The sequence below is a fragment of the Nicotiana tomentosiformis genome, unplaced genomic scaffold, assembly GCF_000390325.3.
Source record: "Nicotiana tomentosiformis unplaced genomic scaffold, ASM39032v3 Un00304, whole genome shotgun sequence".
Taxonomy (NCBI): Eukaryota; Viridiplantae; Streptophyta; class Magnoliopsida; order Solanales; family Solanaceae; genus Nicotiana; species Nicotiana tomentosiformis.
In genome coordinates this window covers 18,291-29,658 of record NW_027174863.1, presented here as the reverse complement: position 1 = coordinate 29,658, position 11,368 = coordinate 18,291, and the positions used below count along the sequence as shown (strand labels likewise).

The 11,368-nt window shown below is 36.3% G+C and overlaps 1 long non-coding RNA gene across 1 annotated transcript; it reads right to left on the bottom strand.

Annotated features, from left to right (window-relative positions):
- Positions 1-7,922: 7,922 nt before the first annotated feature.
- On the bottom strand, positions 7,923-11,167 carry LOC104093070 (uncharacterized). Its single transcript, XR_011413241.1, has 2 exons — positions 10,915-11,167; positions 7,923-8,321 (listed from the first exon to the last, which is right to left on the bottom strand). It is a non-coding gene; the product is annotated as an uncharacterized lncRNA (long non-coding RNA).
- Positions 11,168-11,368: the final 201 nt, after the last annotated feature.

The following is an 11,368-nucleotide window of genomic DNA, read 5'->3' as shown; positions in this document are numbered from 1 at the left end:
CTAAACAGAACCTGTCTTTCTATGCACACAAAATAACTTGGTCAGTTTTGAAGCATTTAACAGATAGGGAATCGCATATTGGGGAAGCAATGCACCAGAGCAGTTAAACGTTTCTAAATGCTTTGCGACGGCTTATGTGTTTCATCCCGGCTCTTTTCCCAAATTTCGAATCCTGATTTTTCCTCTCTCCTTTTGTTGTGTTTTGCTCTTTTAATTTTCATTCTCTTTTTTTTTTCCTTTTGTTTGGCCCCTTTTTTCTTTCTTCCCTCCTTTTTTTATTTTCCTCTTTTTTTTTTCTCTATTTTCTTTTAAGACTATGATCGAATCCTATGGGGATTGCCTACGTATCATGACGCCGCATGAATCAGATCATTACGTAGTTCAGGAAAATAAATGCGAAATGATTTTTTTTCAATATTTCATTAATAAAAGACATCTTTTGGATTTTCTATTATAAGGACTTAAAAGTAGTGATGACTATAAAAGAAAAATTTACAGACTCGAAATAAAGCAATAAGCAACCTTGACAAGGATGAACAAAAATCGAGGAAAGTAAAATACAGACTCAAAAACTAACTAAAAAAAAATCAAAAGTACATAAGAGCCTCCACTGGTACTCCGGGGGCTTGCGGGACATCAGCCGGTCTCCGCACGGGCTTACGGGCAATATCTTCTTGAAGGTGGTCTAGGTCAACCATCCCCTGTTGAACGAATGTCATTACAGAAGCAAAAAACATAGACTTGGTCATGTCTTCACATTCATGGCATTTCATTACAACATAATCAGCTATCTCTTTAATCCTCATTCTGATGACACCCTTTTCTTGAAGCAAACGTCCAATCTGCTGGGCCCGAGCCTCTAACACTTGTGTATCTGTGTTGTTTTGGTCTTGTAACTGTTGCAGGCTTTCTTGTAGTTGGTAAATCAATGCATATCAATGCTCTCTTTCTGTCTTGATATCCTTTATTTGCTTGACCATTTCATTTTTCAGGGCAACCAGCTTTTTCTGTAAAATTGTTACTTCTTTGCCATATTTCTGCTTCAACTGGTGGGCTAATCTAGCATGTTCTTCTGCACTTTTGGCTAACTTTGCTTGAGCATTTAACAAGTCCTTTTCGGCCTTTGTCAAGTCAAAACCATAATCATGCACTTTCCGCCTTAGGTTGGTTATAATTTTCTCATCTCTCTCACTTCTTACCGGTGTCTCGGTGGCTATTTTTATTCTCTTGATTTGGGCTCGAAGGGCTTTATTTTCCCTAGCCAACCTCTTCTTGTCCCCTTCATCTTTAGCTGCCTGCAAACTACTATCAAATTTGATTTTTTCAATTTGTTCTTCTAGTTTGTTTATAGTAGTCCGGTATTCCATTTCTTTAGCTAACCAAACCCATTGTTCTCGTGCTCCATCGGTGAATTGTTGGACATGGGGCCTTTTGGCGGGCTGTTCTGGCTCTTGATTGACCCGACTTCTTTTACCATACCATATGGCGTAGTTGGATCCTACTTCACCCATGGACAAATCTCGTACTTGAGTCTGTGGTTCCAAGAACCTACATTGGTGCCAAATCTGACGAACCCTTTCTTCTGGAAATGTGGCTTTTGGGTATAGTTCAATAACCTGTGGACTCAAATCTTCGTCATAGGGGACTGTTTGTTATCTGCCCAATTGGCGTAGGACCCGATGCGGGGCATATGGCTGAAAACTCCGAAGACCCATTAATAAAAGAAAGCACACTCCGGCGGACATGTAAATAACTTCATCGACCGAGAGCCAACCGAAAGTCCACTCAATTCGATTTGCGTTTAAAGAACCCAAATACGCGAACCATGCCTCAGTACCTTCTGGCAACTCATGACCGTTTACTCGGTTTTCTTATTCTTCGATGCAATTGAGTCCGGTCAGACCGTAGTTCATGTAACCTGGGCGATGACAAAGATGTCTACCAACCACATTTGTAAAAGCAAGTTGCAACCCTCAAAAAACTTTGTCCCGGCTCGACAAGCGGTTAAAGCTCGGTAAATTTCTGCGAGAATCATCGGTATGATAGTGCCATTGGCCTTTTTGACCATAAAGTCGGCCACTCCTGCGAGCCCCAATTCTATATGTCTGTCACTCCTTGGGCATATCAGAGTGCCTAAAAATGCCACCACAAAGGCCAAACCTCTGCGTGCTTCCCATTTGTCTTTATTTCCCTGATGATTCAAACCAGTGTCTGGAGCCTCAAATCCGTGGGGGTCCCCATACCGGTTGTATAAGAAACAGAATGTGCAGAATCCTCCGGCTAAATTTTCATCTTTAACCTGCCGGCTAATACTGAGGAGGTCCAAAAACTTATGAGGGGTTACTGTTCTTGGTGATACTGGATATTGATACCTTAACTTCCCTTCGAAACCAGCATAACCTGATATCTCCTCTAGTGTAGGGGTCAACTCGAAATCAGAGAAGTGGAAAACATTGTGTGTCGGGTCCCAAAACGGTATCAAAGCTTCGATTATATCAACCCTTGGTTTAATTTCCAGAAGACCAGTGAGCCCACCTAAAGCCTTTGTCACAGAACGCTTGCTGACCTCCCCCAGGTCGTTCCACCACATATGGAGTTCTAGTGGAATTTCGTCTACGACTCGAAAAGGTATATTTTCAACAGTGCTCATCCTGCACATTTCTATTTAAGGCGACTGGTTAAAACAAGTGATTTTTGATTTTTTTTTTAATTTTTGACCCCAAAAAAAAGATTATTTATGCAAAATAAAACTCAAATACAGCCCTTCAGCCCTTCAGAAATGAAGATTTTAAAGCTGTGCTTGCTAAGTGGCCAAAATTAGGAAAAAAGCCATAGGTGGCTCTTCTAGTAAAACAAACTTCATGCGTCCCGTCGGGACGTTTCTGGCTATTTGGAAAGAAAGTGACATCCCCTAAATTTATTTATGACAAAATGACGCATTTTCATATTTTCTGGTTATTTTTGCAAAAACAGGGCCGAACCCGATGAGGGTTACCTGCGTATCTCACATCCGGTGAGAATCAAACCCGCGTAGTTCGGTCTATCTTGATGCACGGAAAGATATGATTTGTTTTGAAATAATTTTTTTTCTTTTTTTTTGAAACTTTGGCAGAGTAACGGGATTTTTGAATATCGGGATTATCAAAACCGGGCATTTTTCTATCCTACCTCACTCTTGGTTTTTTTTTTTTTTTTTTAATTTTCTTTCCTTACTCTAGAAGCCGGTCAACATACAAGCCAAGCAAATTAATGCACAAGTAGCACGTAAAGAATGCATCAGGATGGTCTTTTGATTTTCGGGTGCACTTATCCTAGACGGACCCAACCCCTATATTGAGTCCCCTAAGTCAAATGCACGTGATGCAAGCAAACGTACCTACTAGGGATCCGATATGAGGCTGTGTTATTCTAAGTTTTAAATTCTGGGTGTATTGTTCTAGACCTGGCTTACCCGAGCGGACAACTCGAGCCGGGAGGGGCAGCGTACCGGGAATACAGAGGTTTCACCGGCTTTGCAACTTGTCCGAACCTCATTCTAAAATTAGGATATGACTCTAACAGAAAAGAAGTCACGCGAAGCGCATGCTCCCCAGAAGATTTAGAAGACTCAGAGAGAAGGAGGGTTTCGTAGCAGTTTATATACAGTTCAAACAATATCAAAGCGGTAAAAAGCGGCATTTAGCACATTATGCTCAAACACGTAAAAATCAGATAATAGACAAAAATCAAGTATAACAGTTATTCTAAGCTCGAATTATGAACCCTGAACCAGAGATTCTGGGTTCTTATCTCCAGCAGAGTCGCCAGAGCTGTCATACCTCCTTTTTCCCGAGGGGAATAGGGGAGTTTTTTCAATTAAAGTGACATTAATCGAAATGGGATCATTTATTAGATTCAGAGTCGCCACTTGGAATATTTATGGTGTCCCAAGTCACCAGTTTACTTTAAATCCCAAATTGAGGAATTTGACTCTTATTTATGGTCTGCGAACACAGAAGACCGAGTAAGGAATTTTGTTAATCCGGGAGAAGGTGTGAGGCACTCCCGAGTTTTGTGGTTTTAGCACGGTCGCTCAATTATTAATAATTTGCATAATTATCTGATTTCATACATATTTGAAACTTACGGTGCATTGTTTATCTTTTAACCGCTTTTAATTATTTATGAAATTATTTCTGAAACAAGTCACGATGTCGTACACTTGTCGTTTTGGCACACGTCGCAAGCCGCGCCACATGAAATGCACCCACGATTTACGACATGCTTATTTTTATTATTGTTTGAAGTTGTGGTCGAGTCACGTGAAACGCACACTCGAATTAGAAATTATGTATCATGACCATGCCACGGGAACCGTACCCATAGTCACGATGATTTATTATTAATCACGCTTAAAGTAAACTACGATATTTAGAATATTTTTCATAAACTACTTTGAGATTTGTTGTAAGGTCAAGATTTATGGAACTTCATGTGGGAAGAAGACTGTTCGTTTCAATTATTTGGATCAACCAGTTATTCAACACTAAAATCGGTAACAACTCAATTAACTACTAATGTTCCACTCTTGAGATCATTCTGATTCATACCAACATTGCAAAGGGATCGAGGATTCAGAAGCAAGGGAAAGCGCATTTAATAAAGCATGCAAACGACATTAAGGAGTACAAAGTTACAATCCTTCATTTAATGCTACCTTTGGATCATCTCTACTCGTGGCTTATTCCTGACTAATGAAACAAGAGATGAACTTTTCCAGAACCCAATGCCTATCATTTTGCTCTTATCACTTATGTGTCAAACAAATTAATTTTTCATTTACACTTCAATACTGAAAAATTCGCTGTCAATCTTAACAAAGGCAGACAACTGTTGTGCTGGTTATATAAGGTACAGAATTAAACCAAACCAACAGGAGATTATCACATAAACAGAATAGCGTAAAGCATAGGGTATGTTGTCAACATTTCGGATTTAATCTTACAGTAAACACTTCGACTATTAATCAAATCGACACATAGTGAATTTTAAAGCTCAAATTAACATGTGTGCTTTATAACTTCATAGCAAAATCAGATTCAGCACTAATGAGACAGTTTTAACACAAAATTTGAGCAAAACAAACATCATACAGGATCTCGGGTGACTCAATAGCTCATTTTCATTGAAGAGCATTCAAGTACATCAAGAGTTTATGTGTTTACCTTTCTGCCAGAAGAAAGCGAACAAAAAGTGTCAGGTAAAGACCAAGCACCAAAGCCTGAACTCAGCTATGAATTCAGCAGAGTAACACTGTGAACGACACCTATCACGGCTCCAAGATCACTCGAATTCTCAGAAATTGCAGTAGAAGAACAGAAATCGGACCGGATTTAAAAATCCTTCGTGGTTCCTTTTTTTTTTTTTTTTTATAACTTTTTCTCTGTTTTTTGAAGCTTTTGAAATTCCCAGATTGCAGAATTTTTGGGAGGCCTATTTTCTCTATCTCCATCAATAAGTATCCATGAGTGTATATTCACGAGTCTAAGAGGAAATGGGAGAATCGTGTGAGTGAGAATAGTGTAGGAGGAGGTGAGCGAGAATCGTTCTCAACAGCGTTCGCTAAGGTTTTCGAAATGGGAGGAGGTTCGTCTCTGTTGTGAAGAAAAGGGGAGGGATCGAATTCGCCTTCTTCAAGGAGATAGAGCTGAAGGAGTCGGCGGCTCAGTGAAGAAGAAAGACTCTTTTTCTTTTTTCCAATGGGGAGGGTCTGTCCGTTCTCTCTGCTGTCCTCTTCCCCCAAAAATGAGAAAAAAATTGGGTAATTAAGGGGGAATTTAGGGCAAGCTTGTGGAGAAACTCGGCCACCGAATTTGCTTGGCCCAATTCTAAAAGATGTGCACCAACAACCTTTTCTTTCCTTCTCATCTTTCTTTATTAGACGTTTTGCAAAATTAGCCACTATGGACTCAAATTTTAATTAAAACTAATTTGTGTGGCTAAACTATTTATATATTTCACTCATTAATTGACTAATGACCTAATTAATTAACTAACCTAAAAATGCACGTAGAGTTACTAATGTATTTTTTGGTATTTTAGTATTTTACAAATGCAATTGATTATGCATTTAAAATCTTAAAAATATAAAAATTAAAATATTTTTGTATTTTCTTTAGGATTTAAAATGCAACTTAAAAATACATCAAATATGAATACGTACAAAGCAAACTAAGTAAAAATATAAAAAAATAATTTAAAACTATTTTTTGGATTTTTTAGGAGTAATTTTATATTAGGGCAAAAATTAGGTGCTCACATGGATCATTTTCAAAGCCCTACTTTGCCCCCCACACCCCAAAACACGAAAACTTGCTCTAGATTGGGAATCTCTCAAGAACCTAACTTTCTCCAAGGTCTCTCCACCATCCAAGGTAAGTTCTAATGGTGATTCTAAGTTTATTTAAATTCTTCAACACCTTATTAACATGGTTAAATCCTTCAAATCATTAGATATTGGATTGGACCATCATTGTTGAGAAAAGAAATCCTAGAACTCGAATTCTATAGGATTGAACGTCAAAAGGTAACATCTTCACTCCCTAATTGATTATAGTATTAGATTAATGATTACAAACTCTAAGTTCATGAGATATAAGTTGACGCTTTTGATAAAGAAACATGAATAGTTATAGGTTTGGGTTGTTGATTGTTGATTTTTGGTTAAGTGTGTTGTTTATCTTATGGGTGATGAATAATGATATTGATTATAAGCAATTTGAGATTTTAGAATTTATCTAGGAGCAAGAGAGTGTGTTATTGGGTATAGAAATACCATTAATGAGGGTTATGAGGCTTTACGCCCGTAAGATATTTGATAAAATGCCTAAGTGACCAAAACATGAGTATTATTGCTAATATGGAATCTCTTTGACTTGTATTGATATAGATTAAAGTTGAAAGGGTTGTCGAATATTGTATTACTCGCAAGAGCAGGAAGTTAAGGTATGTGATATGTTTGAGAATATTAATGATTCTCCCAACACTACGTTTCTTTTACGATGTTACTAATTGCCTAAGAAATATAATTATGCCTATTTCCATTAATAGTTGCAGAACTTCTATTCTCTAGCTTCGTAACTCGTTCATGACTTTCATTCTGGACGTTGTGAGCTCAGTGCGTAATCAATATAGACTTGGGTTTGATGCCCATGAGTCTCAGTCTAGATTACTCAGCATGTCATAAACAGTTGAAGTTTCAATTTTCATAATCAGTCCATGAATATATGTCTCTAGGGGTGGGCGTCGGTCGGTGCGGTGCAATTTGCAAAAAGTTCTTCGGTGTTCGGTTATTGATTTGGTGAATAGACAATCGAATCAATATAACTTCGGTTGGTTCGGTGTTTGAAACTACGGTTCGATTGGTTTTCAATTTTTGTTTGATAGATTATTTTTCTAGTTTATCAACATTAAGCATATATTAATTACACACCGTAAGTGTTTTGTAATGTTCCTTTCGTTGATAAAATATAGAATCAAGTAAGCTAGCTCTTTCTTTTACTATATGTCATGGGCAATCTTCTTTATATTTGAATCACTTTTGTAAAACAATTGGCTCTAGCCACTATTGCTAACCTTGTATTTTATGACCTTAAAACCATCAAAATAATAAATCTTTTTACAAGGTCATTTTGGATTGAAACTAGCTTAACATAAAAATAGCTAGGTAGGCTACCACAATCATGTATTTGCTTCTGAAATTTGAAGGTTCACTCCAGAAAAAACATTAAGGACCAACTACTGCACTGAAGAAGTAATATTCAATAGTATTGTGATCTAAACAAGTAATATTCTCTACATAAGTGACTTTTATTATTTATAGAACAAAATACATAATGATTTCAACATAAATACTAGGCAGAAACATTTGATCAAACAATAACTGGGCAGAAACGTTTTCATCCATCAAAACTCCAACACAATATATGGCAACTTAAAGTCTTAAATACATAATAGTGACTATCACAAAAGCCATAATAAGTCTAACAAAATAGTGACTATCACAAAAGCCACAAAATAAGTTTGGTAAAAGGTCACCAAATAACACCAAGTGCTACAACCATACTTAAATAGTTAAATACGAATCTCCAACCTTAGATGAAGGAGGAGACACTTCTTCTTAATATGTTTCATTAAAGAAAAAGTTCCATTAACCTTCGGATTAAAATTATAAATTCGACTACAATGAATGCACTTAGCTTTGCGCCCTTCATTTTCTTTAACAATCTCAAAATGTTCCCAAATAGGCGATCTAGCTTTAGGATTGCGAGGCATGGTTGAACCTACAAATTAAAAAAAGATTACAAGTTAAATACAATCTTTTTAACTAATAAATAATAAAAAGATATCACAAAACAAGCGAATCTTTAAACTTACCACTTAACTAACTTGCATTCCTTTCAACAATGCAAGTTTCTCTTTCACTATTTGCCATATATAAAGATTATTTGACAAAGTGTGTCATATAACATAATCAAATTATTTTGCACTAAAAATCACATTAAACACAAAAATCTTACAAAGTTCAAATTATTCAAGAAACTTCAATTCTTCTTCAATATTAATAGGAGTACCCTCGCATCTAAACCAATCTTGAACACAAACAAGACTTTGCACCAACCGAGGAGTCAATGAACTCCTAAATGAAGCAAGACTACGGCTACCGGTGCTAAATGCACATTCTGATTCCACACTAGAAATTAGAATGGTCAATACATCACGAGCTAGCTCAAAAAGAACAGGGAATCTAGGTGCATTAAGTTTCCACCAATCTAAGATTTTAAAGTCATCAGAGTCACTTCTTTTGTCTCTTTAATTGAAGCTTTGTTCTCACTTTTCTTTCTCATACTCCCACTCCCACTAGATGTATTAGATGTGTCATTCGATGAAGTATATGTAGATGAAGATGATTGAAGATGATATCCTCTTGAATATATTTGTTGATACTCTCCAAACAAAGAAGCCATATAAGCCTCCACTTCAGCAGTTATTTTCTTTCCTTCTTCATCTCCAAATATTTTCTTAAGTGCAAAACCAACATACTCCAATTTATTAAGGGGATCTAATACATAAGCAATAAATATTATTTTATTCATCTTTTTGGGTTCACCCCAATATTTCTTAAACTTTTCTTCCATCCTCTCTGCCATCTTACTTAAACTAGTATCTTCACTTGCCAAACAAGCTTTCAAATGATTATCAAGTTCACTTATATCCTCAAAATAACAATTAGAAGTGACATAACGTGAACCTGAAACTTTTTCGGTGAGCTCATGAAATCTTTCAAGAAATTTTATTACATTTCTCACATTCACCCAATCATCACATTCGAGGGGACCTACAATTTTCCCGTCTTCACAAATATGAGAATAAAAATAAGTAGAAAATCCATCATAAAAACGATGAAACTTATCAAAGGCCTTCTCAAAATATTTTGCGCTGTATCCAACATCAAGTAGGTGGAATTTCACCTAGTAGGAACATCTAAACACAATATTTTGTTACATTCTACTTCTTGATATGCACAACACTCCTTAAACTTTAAGGTCCTTTGAGGTGATGATCTCACATACCTCATAATTTGTCTAACACATTTAACAAAAATATCGATTTCTTTTAAACCATCTTGCACAATTAGATTAAGTATGTGAGCCCAGTGGCGAAGCCAAAAAATTTAAAATGGGTGTTTAAATTTTGAACACCTTTTGCCAGGGGGCTATACAAGGGTGTTCAAAGTCTATTTTTAATCAATAACAAGTAATATTTTACATTATACGTAATATAATTTTTCGGCGAAGGGTGGTCAGTTGACCACCCTTGGGCCAACATAGCTTCGCCCCTGTGTGAACCATGCACCTCGCATGAAGATGCTTACCACTCATCGAATTAGTTTTCCACATATTTAATTGTTTAGATATTTCTTTGACCGTTACATCATTGGAAGAAGCGTTATCAACCATAACAGTGAATACTTTGTCTAATTTTCATTCAAGAAAACAACTACCAATAACTTTCGTCATTTCATCACCCGATAGGGATAAAATTTAGCATTATTTTATACAATACCCAATCTCTATCAATAAAGTGACAAGTCAGACACATATAATTTATTCGTTGTAATGAAGTCCATGTGTCGGTGGTAAGGCAAATTTTTGGTTTTACATCTCTAAAATTCTTCAATAGTTTGTCTTTCTTCACCATAAACTTTAAAACAATCTCTCGTAATACGAGAAGGAACATGAAACAAAAGTTGGGCGGTACTCATGAACTTTTTAAAGCCTTTCTTTTCAACAAAACTAAAAGGTAGTTCTTCTGTAATTATCATCTCAACTAAAGCCCTCCTAACTAGTTCTTGATCAAATTTTTATAGCACTCCCACCTATGCTTGCCCATCTATTTCGAAAGACAATTATGTTTGAGTACTATCAACAACATTCTTCGGCATTTTTGGACACTTCATTAAATGAGTATTCAAGGATGTTGTTCCATTCAATCGTGAATCGACCTTATAATCACGACCACAATATTTACACTTTGCTCTATCAGCTCCATTTCCATCTTTAAATTTTTTAAAATGATCCCAAGCTTCTGACCTAGATTGTATAGATTTTCGTTTTTTTGGACCTTGACTAGTTTCAACTGAATTTGTAGGTGAAGAAGTAGGCTCATTTTGGTTGAATCCACCTCACTTACTCTACTTTCAACTTCTGCCATATATAGAAAAATGAATGTAAAGAGAATTAAAAAAATGTAAACACTGGAAAATGAAAACTAAGTTTAAGTCTCTAACGCCAATAATATAATGGAGTAGAGCATTAGAACTCTTAGAAGTTAGATCTTGCAATTTCTATTTCAACACTTGAAAAAAAAAATTACCAGTAGAAGAAGAAGAAGAAACAAGGGATTGGCAAAGTGCAGACTAAGCAGTGGCCAACGGAGTAATAGTGAAGGTCGGCGGATCAGCGACAATAGGACACGGATGAGCAGCAGTAGACGTAGTCGGCAGTTGGAAGTCGGAACTCAGAAGCCAAAAGTGAAGTGAAATAGTGAACCCTAACTAATGTTAATTACTATTTACTTATTTACTTGTTAATGATAATTGATAATAAGGCCACTAGGTCCAAACTCCAAATTGGGATTTTGAAAGTCGTCCATAGTCCATATGTTCCGGCCCATATTAGTAAATACTATATTTCATATTGAATAGTTTGGTTTTTCGGTTAACCGAATAACCGAGGTACCAAAATCGTAAACCGTACCAAACACCAAAAATTAATAATTTATAAACCATACACTGACCGAGTAACCGATTAAACCGAAATCGAGCAAT